Source organism: Sorex araneus, chromosome X (assembly GCF_027595985.1).
Source record: "Sorex araneus isolate mSorAra2 chromosome X, mSorAra2.pri, whole genome shotgun sequence".
In the NCBI taxonomy this organism is placed as follows: Eukaryota; Metazoa; Chordata; class Mammalia; order Eulipotyphla; family Soricidae; genus Sorex; species Sorex araneus.
The window spans coordinates 135125130-135142921 of NC_073313.1; the positions used below are offsets into that span (position 1 = coordinate 135125130).

The following is a 17792-nucleotide window of genomic DNA, read 5'->3' on the forward strand; positions in this document are numbered from 1 at the left end:
AGCAGCCCAGGCAGGTTCTCTAGTTCAACAAAATTCTCAAACCTGGTCAAGGAGGATTACAAATCAACACCACAATGCCAATGCGGATTTAGCAATCACTGAAAGAGCAATTCAAGGCACTCAAAGAATAACTAACTTAGAATTTGAAAGAATTCATGCAGTTAATTAATACCATTGCAAGCTACAGCAACAGAATTCTGAATAAAGAAAACCATGTTAGAGAACTTGAAGACAGGACACAAACCACCAGCACTAATGGAGTGGCAAAATAGACAAGGAAGTAAAAGCATGGAAGAGAAAATAAAATACTTAGTGAATAATAGCAAGTTCAAGTTGAATAATCTTTGAATTATAGGAATACCAAAGGAGAGATAAAAGAGAAATGGCAAGAATGACGGATTTTTTATTTTTATTTATTTATTTATTTTTGCATTTTGGGTCACACCTGGCGATGCACAGGGCTTAATCCTGGCTCTGCACTCAGGAATTACTCCTGGCGGTGCTCAGGGGACCATATGGGATGCTGGGATTTGAACCCGGGTCGGCCGCGTGCAAGACAAACGCCCTACCCGCTGTTCTATTGCTCCAGCCCCAAATGACGGATTTTTAAAATATTTTTATTAAATAAGTGTGATTTAAAAAGTTATTGATAGGTGCATTTTAGGAGTATAATATTTCAACAACAACAATTCTACCACCAGAGCCAATTTCTCTCCACCAACGTTCCCATGTACCCTCCCCACCCAACCACCCCACCCATTCCCTCCTGTCAAATTGACAGGCACATTACAAAGTTTTGGTTGCAGCTTAGATCCCATGCTTTTAGTTTTTGTTGAGTCTGTGTTATGGATATATGGCTATACCACTCACCCATATTAGCAGTATAACTGAAGCTGTGAGTCGTGTTCACCTATTGCTACCAGTTCTCTTCTTCCCACCTTGATTTCTTTCCTTCTCGGTCCTCCTCTCTAAACACTGTGGTAAAGAATGATCTAGGCATCCTTCTTTTACTACAGTTTTCCTCATCCAGTACTCTATATACCACAGAAACATGAGATCATCCTGTTTGTCTTTCTTCTGGCTTACATTGATCAACATGTTTACCTTCCAATTCCAACCATTTTGCAGCAAGTTGCATGATTTCATCATTCCTTGAAGCTGCATAGTATTCTATTATTCTATTGTGTGTATGTCTGTGTGTGTTTGTGTGTATATATAGATATATGTGTGTGTATATATACATATATATACCACATAATCCAAAAAATGACAGGTTTAAGAAATAAAAACCGACACCTGATCCCAAGAGGTTCCACTTCTCACAGCAGTTAAACAGAAGTACTGACAACAGATCTCTCATTTGGAGGCTTGGGCTGTGACTCTCAAATTAAATTTGTAGGTGTTACATTTCCTGGTGTTGGAACCTGTTTCAAAACTTTCAACTTGCCCCCAACAGGTTCTTTGTTGGAGGAAACAGTTTCATGTTAGATCTCAGGGCTGCCATTCTGGCTCTGGACCTTATAAACCATAACATGAGTCCCAGTGAGGGACCCATGTTGACTCTATTCCGATGAGGGTAGAGGAGATAGAGCCAGAAAGTGCTGACTGCCAGTTGTCAAGCAATTTCACAACTCTAAAAAAGTTCCAGCTGGCTCACTGTATCCTGCAATGTCAGCTTCATTTCACCACAATGAGGCCAACACCTTCTGGCCCACAGGAGACCTTCAATAAACTTCTCCTTGGCGACATAAAAAAGACAGAAAAGTAAAAGAAATAGTAACTGAGAATTTCCCGTTTCTTGAAAAAGGATTCTGCACAGATTCAATAGGCCCAGAGATTACAAAAAATAAACTCAGAACAAAATCTAGATACAATGTTATCAAAATGGCAAGAGTCAGAGAGAGAGATAGTCTACATAAAGAATCAAGAGAAAATAAAAACTCAAATATAAGGAAAATAATATAATCACAACAAGTCTGCCAAATGATACCATATAAGCAAGAAAATATTGGAATGACATGTTCAAACTATAGAACAAAAAATCATTCAACCTAGAGTACACTATCATGCAAAGCTGTCATTTAGATTTGAAGGAGATATAAAAAATTCTCAAACAAGATCTAGCCACATTTGCTACTACTAACCAGCCCTGCAATAATTGCTGAAAGATAGCTTATTTTTCCAGTTGCTAAAAACTGCAAAATCCCATGCAGAAAAAAATGACAGCCCAACTCTTATAGCAATTATCTCTCTGAATGCCAATGAACTAATTTTTCCTCTCAAAAGGCTGGATGGATCAGAAAACAAAAATCTATCTGTTTTCTACTTAAAAGGATTACACTTAATTCACAGGACAAATGCAGGCTCAGAGTTAGGAAATGGAAAGTAATTATGCAAACCAATATTAGACAAACAAATTGCTGGCATAGCCATGCTTGTTTCAGACTGAATGACATTCAATCTAAAGTAAGTAATTAGTGAACAGGGAATTATATTATTGTTGGTTAGGGGAAGTTCTAATTGATTAATATACATGCATCAAATGATGGATCAGCAACTTTTATAAAACTTAAACTCACTGACCTAAAGAAATATATTAACAGAAACACACATTTGGCATAGTTCAACACTCCATGTTCACCACTAGACATCAACCAAACTGAATGTCAGTAAAGATACAAGAGCCCTAAAAGAAGAGTTAGAAGATCTAGAATGAATGGACATAAAGTAACATCAATTCTTATAAAGCTGAAATGTATTCTTCTCTAATAAGCCTGGAACATTCTCCCATATATCACACACAAGAACATAATTCAAATGTACTGTACATAAATTTATGAATAAAGAAGTCATAGCAAGTACCCTCTCAGACCACAATTTCATGAAAGCAGAAACTACCCACAAAAATAACATGGGGGAAAACTCCAAAACTTTGACGCTTAACACAACACTGCTAAATGACAACTAAATCGGAGAGGAAATCAATGAAGAAATTTAAAAAGGCTCCTTGAAGCTAATGAGAATGAAGAAACAAGCCATCAGAATACATAGAATACAGCAAAAGTGGTATGCAAGAGGGAAACTTATAGTAGTAAAAAACTAGAAAGCTCAACTAAGCACACATTTCAAAAGTATGGAAGAGAAACAGCAAATTAATACATAAAGTAATAGAAGAGTTTTTATCAATTAGAAAAATTTTATCAATTAGAAGATCTTTTCCATCTTAAACACTCACAAAAAAAACACTCATCATTCTCTCTTTCCCCTCACATCTCTCTACATTTCTTTCAATAAAAACTATTTTGCTTCATTAAAATAAACCACAAAAATGTAGTAGAAGGAATCAATAGTAAAACCTAGAGCATATATCAATAATATATAAACCAAGAGAGCAATGTAAAAGAATCAAACAAACTGTAGCTGGTTCATCAAAAGAGTAAACGAGATAGACAATAATTGTACTCAACAACCAAATGAAGGGTCAATATTAAAGATTTATAAAGCACTCACAAAATCAACAAAAATTCCAAAACCTTTATAAAATGGGGAAAGTATAAGAATGGATATTTCTCTGAAGAAAACATATAAATGGAAAATCGGTACATGGGAATGGTGTTCATTTAAAAGTGCTCATTATCAATTATTATTAAGGAAATTCAAATAAAGATGACAATGAGATATTGTCTCACACCAGTAAAAATGGAACATGTATAAAAACTAAGAATAATCTGTGTTGTTTAAATAGGAAATCTTGAAAGTTTTGTCTGGTTTAACTCTACAAAAACTGGTATGGAGATTTCTCAGAAAAGTAAGAATTGAGCTACCATAGAACCCTGTATTCCCACTTCTGAGTATCTGTGCATAAACATATTTATTCAAAAGTACGTATGAAAACCAGGATTCATCATAGCACTTAGCAAAATAACCAGGCTATGAGATCAAATTAGGTTCCCAATGACAGTTGAGTGGATTGTATATAGTTTGATATAGATAGAATACTATGCAGCTTCAAGGAATGATAAAATTATGCCATTTGCTGCAACTTGAATGGAACTGGAAGCTGTCATATTAAGTGAAGTAAGCCAGAAAAATTAAACACAGGATGATCTAGACTAGAGAGACAGCAGGTAGGTAGCTTGTCTTTCATGCATCCAACCTGGGTTCAATCCCTGGCACTCCATATGATTTCCCCAAGCCCCTTCATGAGTTATATCTAATAACAGAGCCAGAGAGTAAATTACCCTTCCCTAAAAACACAAGATAATATCACTTATCTGTTGAATATCAAATCACAAGATGAGGAAATGCAAGGTATTGAGTGGGGAATAACTAGATCACACTTGATCACAGGGTGGAGGAAGAAGTACAGAAAAGGAAAGAAATCGCAGAGGGAATTAAGAGGTGAGCAGGAGGTCATAGGGGCAGTTCATTATAACTTGGATTAAACTGGAGAATGTAATTGATTTTTTAAAAACTTTTGGGCCACACCCGGCCTTGTTCAAGGTTTCTGGTTCTGTGTTCAGGGATCACTCCAGGGGGTCTTTAAGGACCATACAAGGTATCAGGGACTGAACCAGAGTGCACAGAATACAAGGCAAGCACCCTACCCACTGTACTGTATCTCTGGCCCCTGAAAGATAGCATTTTAATTGATGTAAGTCAGAAGACGGACTGAAATGGGATGCTACCATTTATATGTGGCATATAAATTAATAGGATGAGGAAATACAAGATATCAAATGGGATATATCTAGATTACTCTTGACTAAAAATCATAAAAATGAGAAGAAATGAGAAGGATAGGGAAGGAAAGAAATTGAGAAGAGAAATAAGAGGCAGACAGAACATATCAGGCAGGGATCAGAGTCTAGCACATCAGTGGTTTAGGTCCAGAGAATGGGGAAGTTCTGAGTTATTATTTCTTCTACAACTTTTTTCTCCTTTCTCTTTTCTTCTCTCCTTCAGGCATCAATATAATTCTGAAATTACTCCTCTTGTTATCCAATAATTCAAGAAGGAAGTGCTTCTCTTACATTTTTTTACTTCTCTACTTTGGCCACTTCATTAGTGCTGCTGATTTATATTTTGCCTTCAAATTTGCTGATATGGCCCTTCACATTAAGAATTGTTTTACTCAATAATAGTGAGTTTTGTTGAGATATTGAATGTAATCAAAGTAAGGTGAAGGTAAAGTGAAATGTATTAGTTACACAGGCGGGGGGGCTAGGGATGTGAGGGGGCGAGGTGGAACTATACTGTGATTCTTGGTGGTGGAATATGTGCACTGGTGAAGGGATGGGTGCTTGAGCATTGTATAACTGAGACTTAAACCTAAAAACTTTGTAACTTTCCACATGGTGACTCAATAAAAAAAAAATTTAAAAAAAGAATTGTTTTTGCTTTCCGCATTCAGTTCTTGTCTATAGTGACCATTTCAAATTATCATTGTCATAATGGTTCCTTCTGTATCCTAACTGCACTCACCACCCCCGCCCCCCAGAAAATCTTGTGCCCAACTTCCAACAGTGGATAAAGGGATATACATTATAAACTTTAAGTACCTGTATTGCAAACTATAAAGCCCATTAGGAGAGAGAGTGTGTGAGAGACATACACGCAGAGGGAGAAAGAGGGGGAGAGAGAGAGAGGGAGAAGAAAAGTACCTAGAAGCAGGCTTGGGAAAAGGGTGGGTTGGCCGGAGGGAAACTGGGGCCAATAGTGGTGGTAAATGTAGTAAATGTGATGGAATGAGTGTTGGAACATTGCATGGCTAAAACCCAGTCATGAACAAGTTTGTAACTGCATATCTCACAGTGATTAAATTTAAAATAATTTGTTAAAAGAATTGTACAGGGACGGAGTGATAGCACAGCGGGTAGGGCATTTGCCTTGCACTAAGCCAATCCAGGTTGGATCCCTGGCATCCCATATGGTCCTGCAGCACCACCAGGAGTAACTCCTGAGTGAGGAGCCAGGAGTAACTCCCGAGCATCACTGGTTGTGACCCAAAAAGAAAAAAAAAAAAAACAATCCTACTATTTCTGTCATGTTCATGGCCAGGCTACACTGCTTAGGACAAACTTCATCCAGAAATTTATCTGTTGACAAACTCGGGTTTGTGGGTCTTGCGACTGAAATCTCTAGGCTCTCACAGATTCAGGGATGGGTTACCTCCCTCCATCTCCTGGTTCTTCTGAAAGCCTGGCAGTTCATGCCCATGAAGTGCCTGTGGCGCCAACTGCCAAATAAACTCATTAACCAGCCATGATATATAAACAAATCTTGAAAGGGATAAACAAGTTGTTGTCTTGTTTCTGGACACTACTCCAGGCTCTGTCCTCCAGGGAACCCAGAGTCACCATCCAGTTAAAAATTTAACTCCATCTGTATGGGGTGCCATTCAAAATGTTTGAATTCCTGGAGTGTGAAGCAACATCTGCAGCTTCAGAATATCTTAAACTCTACCAACCTATCTTTATTAAGAAAATATAAGTGTACAAGGCTTAACTGGTAACCACATGTTAGTAATTTACAAGGGCTTAATGGCTCCATGGTGAGTTACAATATTCACACCTTTTTCTAAGGAAACATTTTTTATTCTTTTTAGTGAATTATAACAAGCAATATAAAAAATAAATTATTCAGGGCATGTTATACGGGAAGGATTGAGAGATGGTTGGGAAAATTGGAAATAATGGTGATGGGAAGGTGTACTGTTGGTAGGATCAGTGTTGGAATATTGACTGTAATAATCAATGAACAACTTTATAAAGAAAAATAATTTTAAAAAAATTGTTTTATTATGGCTTACTATTGTATTCTTTAGCTCTTTAATTCCAAATATATGGATACTTTCATACTCTGAATCAAATGTTTTTTTAGTTGTTTGAATTTCTCTTACAGTGATTGCTAATTTTCCATTACCATTGTGTATTGTGTGTTGATTTGAAATCCTCCTGAACCAGACTCAAGAACTCAAGAACTAAGCTAAACTTCATCCTTGTCTGCCAGTGCAACTAAAGCCCTTTGTTCGTCCATTGTTCTTAGAATTTTAGGTTCCTGATTATCTTAGTACTTATCTAATTGGTTATATATACTAGGGATCACTTCTTATGCCTCTGTTTTTCTGATTTTCTATTATCATGCAATGGTAATTCAGTGAGAGAGGCAGGTGTAGACCTAGTTCTTCCTGTTTAGTTGCCAGAGCTTCTTTTTTTGGCTTTTTGGGTCACACCCGGTGATGCACAGGGGTTACTCCTGGCTCATGTACTCAAGAATTACTCCTGGTGGTGCTGGAGGTGCTCTGGGGACCATATGGGATGCTGGGAATTGAACCTGGGTCTGCCGCGTGCAAGGCAAACACCTTACCCGCTGTGCTATTGCTCCAGCCCCGCTAGAGCTTTCATGGTGGTATTAAGACCTTGTAATTTACCAAACAACCCTTAGATTGTGTGAGGTTGTTACAGTACACCAGTCATGCATTAATGTCCGTACAGTTCCAGTGGTTACGGGAGGGCTCTCATGGTCTTGTATAGAGAAAACAATTGTAGGTTCCCAGAAACTGTCAACGGGCAAGATTGAATTTAAAATTGTTCTTTCTTGTGTGGATCCCTTTGGCTGCATGGAAGGATGAAAAAATGCAATGAGGATGCACAAAATATCAGCAGCTGTGGGAATTACCCTGGGAAAGCAGAGCAGAAAAGGCATAGTCCCAGGTCTTCTCAGCATACATGATTGGATTGTAAATTAGCTTTAGCTGACTTGAATTCCTATAATTGGGTAGCTTGATAGAGTTGCAAGAGCTCCCATACATATAGGACTCAGCAAAAGCAATAATAAGGTAAAATTATATAGCCATTCAAGTGTACAGCAGGAAGAGAGGTCTCAAATCAACTGACCTGTCAGTTATAGAGAAAAAATGAATCAAAAACTAAATAGAATTCAGTAAATTATAAAATGAGAGCAGAAATCAACACTAAAGAAAAAAATTGCAAAGGATCAATGAAACCAAAATTTGGTTCTTTGAAAGAGTAAACAAGATTGACGAACTATTTTTCATTCTATTCTGAATGTTCATATTATTTTATTATTTTATCCCCCCCTTTGTTCTGATTCACCGTGAGATACAGTGCAAAGCTTTCATGATTAAGCTTCGGTCATACAATTATCGAACACCCATCCACTCACAAGTGCACATTTTTCACCACCAAAATCCCCAGTATTCCCCCACCCCACCCCCATTCCAACCTTTCCCTTGCCTGTGTGACAGACAATTTCCCCCATACTCTCTACTTTGGCTACATTGGGTATTTTGACACCAGTCTCACCACCACTCAAACCTGCCAAAAAGGCAATGCTATACTATTTGTTTTGTATTGCTTGTTATGGATAGAATATAATGTACAGGAAATTCTGGGTCATTCTCTTCCAGGAGCTTTAGTTTAGAGTCTCTGAATCTTGGCCGTTAATGAGATCACATGGCACCTGGGGCAGTTTGTGGGTGTGACTGCCAAGCTTCTGGAAAACTCGGGACCTGGGGGGAGTAGAGCCACACCTGATACAAGCAGGCTTGGAGATCTCAGTAACGGGTTCCTGCATATTTGTGTTTTTCTGCTCCCTGGTGAGGTTTATCTCATCTTGGGTGAGATTCATCTGAACATGTGGAGGGTGGCCTTGGGCATGGCGGTAGTTGGGTTCTGGAGGTTTTTGGCTGCCGGGGTTCTGTTTGGAGCAGGGAGGGAGACGCATCCCACCCCCCTCCAACCCTTCGAGGTGTCCCAGTGAAGACAGTCTGGCACGGGGTCAGGACATTCTTCGGTGCTCTCTTCCAGGAGCTTTAGTTTATAATCTCTGGGTCTTGCACTCACCCCACAGGTACAGGTTTACCTGCTGGTTGCACCGTATCCCCTCTAAAAATTTTCATCATCATCACCATCATCATCATCATCATCATCATCATCATCAACATCATCATCCCGTTGATCATCGATTTTCTCAAGCGGTCTCAGTAATGTCTCTATTCGTCCTAGCCCTGAGATTTTAGAAGCCTCTCTTTAGTTGTCCTTCCCATTGATGCCACATTGGAGGCTCTTTCAGGGTCAGGAGAATGAAACCCATCACTTGAATATGCCATGGGGAGTTTGCTAGGCTCTCCCATAAGCATGCCTGTCTGATGTTAAATCGACTAAGTGGTGGGGTGAAATAATGGTAACATATATTGTAAGATTAGGTACATACTATTCAATTTATGATTGTATAAATTTCTTACTGGTGCTAAAATTTTCCAACACTCTTGAATTTTTTGCACAATTTTAGTATTAAATTAGTTGAAAATAAGTGCACTAGATGCATATGAACAGTGACCATCACCTGTTACCTGAATATTGACAAACTGTTAACTGAACTCACTAAGAGGGAAAAGGAAAACAAATCAATACAATCAGAGATAACAGGGGAGAAATCACAATAGCCACCCAATAAATATAAATGTTCATGAGGTTACAAAAGGAGAGAGGGAGCAAAAGGGAATGCCCCACCACAGAGGTGGAGGGGACTGGGTGGTGATGGTGGGAGGCATGCTGGGACCATTGGTGGTGGAAAATGGACACTGGTGGAGGGATGGGTACTGAATCATTGTGTGACTGAAATGCAAGCACAAAAATTTGTAAGCCTGCAACTGTACCTCACAGTGACTCACTAATAATAATTTAAAAAATGTTCATGAGGGTACTATGAACAACTTTATGCCATGAGCTTTTAGAACCTAAAAACATGGAAAAATCTTAGAATCATGTAAATTCCAAAGATTGAATCAATAGGAAATCGAAAACATTAATAGACAAATCTCAATTTAAAAAATGAAAGAGTAATTGAAAATCTCACCAAGAAGAAAATTCCAGGTAGAGGTGGATTTGCTAGTGAATCTACCATTTTTTAATGTAGTAATACTACTATTTACTCAGCCATTGATTAAGCTGATTGAATTGGGCATGAACTCCACATTATTTTTTTTTCAAAATTGAATCACTGTGAGATAGTTGCAAAGCTTCCATGTTTGAGATTCAGCTGTACAATAATCGAACACCCATCCCTCCACCAGTGCACACTTTCCACCACCAGTGTCCCCTGTACACCCCTCCATCCTAGTCTTCACCCTGCCTCTATGACAGTCAATTTCCCAATACTTTCTCTCTACTTCGGGGCATTATTCTTTGCTCAAATTTTCCCTCTACCATTTAAGCCTGCCTGCCAGGGGCAGATGCTAAATCATTTATTGCCCATTGCTCATTTTGAATATCATGGGTGCCGCGGTTGCACGCTTCTGAAATCCTAGTTGTAAATGTTTGGGTTCCAGAGACATTTCTGTAGGGCACTAATCCATTTTAGGATTCATTTGGGCGTCTCTGGACCAGGGCTGTTGGTGTGCTAAGATGGTGCTCAGAGGCTCATTGTGGGTGTGACAGGCAGACCAAAGAGTGGGCGGGGAGCTGGAGAGGGACAGCCTAGCACCTGTGCCACCATGCAGCATGAAGATTTAGTCCTGGAACCCGCATACCTGGGCCTTGCTTGTGGAAGCTCTGGGTCGCCGGGATTCCATCTGGAGTAGGCGGGGAGACTTCACCTACTACATCTGGGATGCTCCAGTGAAATTGGCTCTGTATGGGGCCCAGATAGATCTACGGCTCTGTGGTGTATTCCAGGACTCATTGCTGTGTCTCAAGTTCTACTAAAATTTAAAGACTTAGTGCCCATATTCTTAAAGATTTTCCAAAATATTGAGGAAACAGAAATATTTTTGAATAGCTTCTATGAAATCAATATCTCTCTGATAACTAAAACAGAGACACCACTAAAACACAAATTTATAGAATATCCCTGAGAATATCGATGTAAAGATGCACAAAATAAATCCCAAAGAATCAAATCCAGAAATATATCAAAAGGATTATAAACCAGGATCAAATATATTTCATTCCAGGGATGCATGACTGGTTCAGTATATGCGAATCAATTATGTAATACACATAATTACATTACATTAATCAATTTATGTAATACACAATATCAACAAAAATAAAGAGAAAAACCTTGGCAGCCATGCTCATCTCCCACAGTTGTCTCCATTTTGACTCACCAACCCTGCTCTATAGATTCAAACTAAATCTCTCAGGAGATGGATGCCAAGCAGCAAAAATGTAGGGAATCACCAGTGACCACAGCTGAAAACACCAGGGGGGCCTCAGGAGGTGGGCATGCCAAATACCCTCCAGCAAAGTTCCAGCAGTTACACCCACAGTATAACACTGCAGCCCTACCAAGAGCTCAACTCTACCACTTCACCAATATTCTCTGTACCAATTACCCAGGCTGAGAACTCTGCTGTGTTTTGGAGTCGGGATGGCTAGCCTTCTCCCAATCCCCCATACTTCTGGAAGGCTTGGTGGCCACACTCAACTCCCACATCCAACATAGTGTTGAATTATTGTCTCAAACCATAGAAGCTGAAGTCCCTGGGCCACATAACCACCTACATGATTGAAGAACACTTCCTAATTCCTCAATACTGAAATTCCAACTCTAATTTGGAGCACACCAAATTAGAATTGGGATTCCAACTCTAATTTGGAGCACACCAAATTAGATGGGAAAGCAATATAGAAGCTGACTAAACGCAATAAATAATAACACAGATGGCTCAAGTTGCAACAAATCAGCTTAATAAATTATTGGAAAAGACATAATAAGCCCGAGGTCATATGTAACATTTTTATACTTATTGATTTTCATACTGCTTTGCTATTCAATCAGTTTTAATTCTAGAATTGTATCAACAGTTGTTGCTTTTATCTACTTTAAAGATATTAAATTTTTAAAGAAATAAGAAACATTATGATCATATAAATCAATACAGGAAAGACTTTTGAGAAGCTCCAACACCATTCATAATAAAAGCCCTCAAAAAGTAGAAATATGTCTCAAGATAGTAATGACTGTCTACAACAAATCTACAACCAATATCATACTCAATGGTGAAAAACTGAAAATCTTTCTACTTAGATCATGCAAAAGACAAGAATGTTCACTGTCAGCACTCTTATTTAAAATAGGTTAGGAAATTTTAGCTCAACAAATAAACAAGAAACAGGTTTTAAAAGCGTTTAAATTTAAAATGAAAATGTCAAATTACCATTCTTTGCAAACGACATGACTCTATACATTTAAAATCCTGAATACACCAGCAAAAAAAAAACCTGCTATAGCTAATACACAAATGCATTTAGGCAACAAACTAAAACTAATACACAAAAACCCATTGCACTCCTGTATATAAAATGTAGATGAAAAATAAAATAGAAGAAAAATTAAGACTATCCCTCTCAAAATTGTGCTCTTAAACATCAAATACTCAGGAATCAATTTAGGCATGGAGTGAAAAACTATAAATATCTTATAAGAGAAATAGAGGAAGATACCAGGAAATGGAAAGACATTCCCTCTTCATAGATCAAAGAATCAACATATTTGAAACGACCATCCTACCCAAAGTGCTACACAGATTTAATGCAAACCCATTAAAATTCCAGTGACTTTTTTCAAAGATTCAGAACAAACTCTACTAAAATGTGTATAAAAGCATAAAACATCCTAAATAGCCAAAAATCCTAAGAGAAAAAAATTGGGAAAAATAGAAAAATAAAGGGAACTGCATTTCCCAACTTTGAAGTATACTACAAAGCTATAATAAAGAAAATCTCGGGGCTGGAGAGATAGCACAGCGGGTAGGGCGTTTGCCTTGCACGCGGCCGACCCGGGTTCAAATCCCAGCATCCCATATGGTCCCCTGAGCACAGCCAGGGGTAATTCCTGAGTGCAGTGCCAGGAGTAACCCCTGTGCATCGCCAGGTGTGACCCAAAAAGCAAAAAAAAAAAAAAAAAAAAAAAGAAAATCTCATGGTACTAGAATAAATATAGACCTGCAGACCAATGAAATTGAGAAACGTAAATTAAGCCTTCAGATTTATGGATAGCTAATCTGTGACAAAGTAGCTAAATACATGAAGTATAACAAATATTCTCATCAACAAATGTACCTGGGAAAACTGGATAGCCACTTGTAAAAAAAAAAAACTGAAATTGCAACCTTACCTCACACTATTCAAAAAAGTGAAGATTAAAGATGTTAAGGTGACATTAACTATGCATAAAACTCATTGAAGATAATATACGTAAAACTCTCCAGTAAATTGACCATAGAGGACTCTTATAGAAGATGACCAAAGTGGAAAGAAAACAAAAATAAACAAATGAGACTCTATCAAATTTAAAACTTCTGCATAGTGAAAGAAGCTCAAGTTCTGATAGATTTCCCATTACTACTGAATGGGGAAAAATTAATAATAAATCAAATAAAGTGTCTATGTGCAAGACCATCCACAAAACACACAAAAAAATCCCAACTGCTCCATCCTCAAATGGAACAAGAAAATGAACAAAAAAAATTATAAGAATATATACTGATAGCCAACCATCATATGAAAAAGTCCTCATCATCACTCATAATCAGGGAAAAGTAAATAAAAACAATGAGATATTATCTCATGGCAATAAGTATGGCACATATAAAAAAAACTTCTGGAAGCAGTCAGCGTTTTCAGGTTATGTTGAGAAAGGAAACTCATCCACGGTTGGTGAGATTGTCATCCTACTCAACCTTTATGGAAAGTAATATGGAGAGCTATCAAAACAATAGGAATATGATCCAAGAGGTCTTCTAACCCATTTTGGCACCCAGAGTGGCTACTTACAGAAATGCATCTAGACTGAACTGAACTAAAACATCAGAAATCCAAAACCGTGCGGCAGCTGCTAATAGAATCTTCATTCTCAGCAATGAAAAGAAATTATTAAATGATGCCTTTTCAGCAGGCCTGATTGTTGGGGGGAAATTCCAAGCAATAATATTGAAATATTGAATGTATTCAAAGTATAGAGAATAAAATGAAGATCATTAGCAACTTAGGTGGGGGCTGAGTGGGATGGGGGGTATATTTGAGTTCTTGGTGGTGGAACATGTGCACTGGTGAAGGGATGGGGTTTCAATCATTATGTGACTGAGAATTATACCTGAAAGCTTTGTATTTTTTCACGGTGATTCAATATAATAAAATAAAAAAATAATAGGAATAGAACTTCCTTATGACAGTGAAACTTCTTCTTGGCATGTATTCCCAAAACACAAAACATTAATTCGGAGGCATATACACTTCTGTTCATTCCTTCTCCCCATTTTTTGATGGGGTTTGAGGTTTTTTCTTATACAATTCTACTAGTGTCTTGTATATCCTGGATATTAATCCCTTATGAGATGGGTGTTGGGTAAATATTCTTTCGCATTTCATGTGCTCTCTCTGTATTTTGGTCACTGTTTCCTTTGAGTTGAAGAAATCTATTAGTTTGATATAATCCCATTTGTTTATGTTTGCTTCCACTTGCATGGTCAGTGCTTTTCATCCTTAAAGATGCTGCTAGCTTCAATATCATGGAGAGTTCTGCCTACATTTTCTTCTATGTACCTTATTGATTCATGTCTGATATTGAGGTCTTTAATCCACTTTGATCTGACTTTTGTGCCTGGCATTAGACAGAGGCCATCAAAAAATGGGGAGAAGAAATGAACAGAAGTTTCCTCAAAAAAGAAATACAAATGGCCAAAAGGCACATGAAAAAATGCTCCACATCGCTAAACATCAGGGAGATGCAAATCAAAACAACGAGATATCATATATCATCTCGAGACTGGCACACATTCAAAAGAACAAAAGCAACCAGTGCTGGAGTGGATGTGGAGATAAAGGGAAGCTCTTTCACTGTTGGTGGGAATGCTGACTGGTTCAGCCTTTCTGGAAAACAATATGGACAGTCCTTCAAAAACTAGAAATTGAGCTTCCATATGATCTTGCAATACCACTTCTGGGAATATATCCCGAGGATGCAAAAAAAGCACAGTAAGAAATGACATCTGTACCTATATATTCATTGCAGCACTGTTCACAATAGCCAAAATCTGGAAACAACCTGAGTGCCCTAAAACAGATGACTGGTTAAAGAAACTTTGGTACATCTACACAATGGAATACTATGCAGCTGTGAGGAGAGATGAAGACATGAAATTTGCTTATAAATGGATAGACATGGAGAGTATCATGCTCAGTGAAATGAGTCAGAAAGAGAGGGATAGACATGGAAGGACTGCAACAATTTGTGGAGTATAGAATAACATCACATGAGGCTGACATCCAAGGACAGTAGAGACAAAGGCCAGGAGGATTGCCCCATAGCTGGAAGACTGCTTCATGAGTGGAGGAGAGAAGGCAGATGGAATAGAGAAGGGTTCACTAAGAAAGTGATGGCTGGAGGAATAAGTCGGGATGGGAGATGCATGCCAAAAGTAGATAATGGAACAAACATGATGACCTCTCAGTGTCTGCGTTGTAAGCCATAATGTCCAAAAGTAGAGAGAGAGTATGGGGAATATTTTCTGCCATGGAGACAGGAGGGGGATGGGAAATGGGCGGTATACCGGGGATATTGCAGGTGGGGAATGTACACTGCTGGAGAGATAGGTGCTTGATCATTGTATGATTGTAACCCAAACATGAAAGCTTGTAACTATCTCACGGTAATTCTATAAAATTTTAAATAAAAGAAAGCATACACACATGCCTCATTCACTTAGTACAATAGCCAAGATATGAAATGACCCAAATGCCCAAGTATGGATGAATGGAGGATCAAAAGTTATATGAATATAAATATAGATAGATATATAGATACACATAATATAATTCTACTATGCGTCTCTAAGAAAGAAAAAGGTCACACATTTTGCAGGAACATGGATGGAACTGGAGGATATCATGCCTACTGACGCCTTGTTGGAACAAGTTATATAAAGAAAATGTTAAGGATGGGAGGGAAAATGGGGTCGTTGATGGAGAAAAGGTCAGATTGGTGGTGTTGGGACACTAAATGTGTAAAAAAAACTGTATAATGAACAACTTTGTAAATCACAGTGTTTTTAATTTTTTTTTTGCTTTTTGGATCACACTCAGCGATGCTCAGGGGTAATTCCTGGTTCAGCACTCAGAAATTACTCCTGGAGGTTCTGGGGGAACCATATGGGATGCCAGGGATCGAACCCGGGTCTGCCACATGCAAGGCAAACACCCTCCCTGCTGTGCTATGGCTCTGGCCCCAATCATAGTGTTTTTAATAAAAATAAATATTAAAAAAATGTAAGATGTATGTATTCTCTAGTTTTTTAAGTACATGCTTATCTTAAAGGTATAATTTCAAAATTATGTATAGATAGAATATTTTTAATAATAAATTCATTAAATTTTTATCTGTGCAGCTTATTATTTATCAAGTATTGAATGACAGGAGTTTTTAATAAAGTTCTTAGTAGTAATTGGTAAGGAGACTAAAATTTATCTTCTAAGCTTATTGACAACTATTAATCATATAATCTATTTCATTTAGCACGAGGAAAATAATGTTTAGTTTATCTAACAAATTTAGAGAGAGCATAAAATGGAAAATTCGTGTTAAAATGTTATAATAGTTGAAAAGCTTGTATAAAAAAGTTGCTACAATGTGTGTTTATTATAGCATTAAGAACTTTATTGATTTAAAAAAAACGCTTATTACGTTGACTAGAAACTCATGGTTCTCAAGTATTTGGTATATGCCAGGTCTCCATATTTAGAATCTAAATAAAATTCAATTAAGTTTGATATATATATTTACTAAGTAGTTCTTTGAAAATTATTATAATCAAAACATTGAAAACAGGAATAACACATCTGGCATAAAGCAGTAATCTATTTTATAGAATATTATATTATTTAAAATATTAATTCCTTCCTATGTGATAACAACTAAATGACAATTTACTATATGTAATTTTCATTCTTTTCTTTTTCTTTAGTTTTTGGGCCTCAGAGAGCTGTGCTTAACATGTGGTTCTGGGGATTGAATCCAGGTCAGCCGTATGAAAAGCAAGTGTCTGACTTGCTTTTATGTCTCTGACTCCAATATATGTAATTTTCTCAGCTAATTTCTCCATCAATATAGCCCCACCTAGAGAAAACAAATCAGACAAACCGATTTTCATGCCCCAATAAAAGCAATAAAAACTAAACACAAAACTTAAGAAATACTATTGTTTTCTTTTCCATTTCTAATTTATATTACTTACAAACAAACAATTGAAAGTTAAAAGGTCAAACTGGGGGGCTGGAGCGATAGCACAGCGGGGAGGGTGTTTGCCTTGCACTCGCAGACCCAAGTTCAATTCTCAGCATCCCATATGGTCCCCCGTGCACCGCCAGGAGTAATTCCTGAGTGCATGAGCCAGGAGTAACCCCTGTGCATCGCCGGGTGTGACCCAAACCAAAAAGCAAAAAAAAAAAAAAAAAGTCAAACTGTATAGGTCTTCAAGTAAGTCATGGTGTCTGCAGGAAACCACTGCCATCGTCATTAATATGACTGAGTTCTCACTTTGGCTACTACTCTACTTCACAGTTGCTTATACATATGAGAACGTTTGATAAAAGATTGATAAAAGATTTTAATTTGGAAAATGTAGAACATATTGCAACTAAGTTGGAAGGAGACTGGGGAAAGGAACAAATTTCAACACTGGTTAATTGTGTCAGACTTAACTGAAATGAAAAGGCCATCATGTATATATTCTGATACAGATAAAAATAGGATTCAGCAGAGAAACA

The 17792-nt window shown here is 37.6% G+C and overlaps 1 pseudogene; it reads left to right on the forward strand.

Annotated features, from left to right (window-relative positions):
- The first annotated feature begins 1289 nt into the window (after positions 1–1289).
- On the forward strand, positions 1290–1410 carry LOC129400649 (small nucleolar RNA SNORA68; annotated as a pseudogene).
- The last annotated feature ends 16382 nt before the right edge of the window (positions 1411–17792 follow it).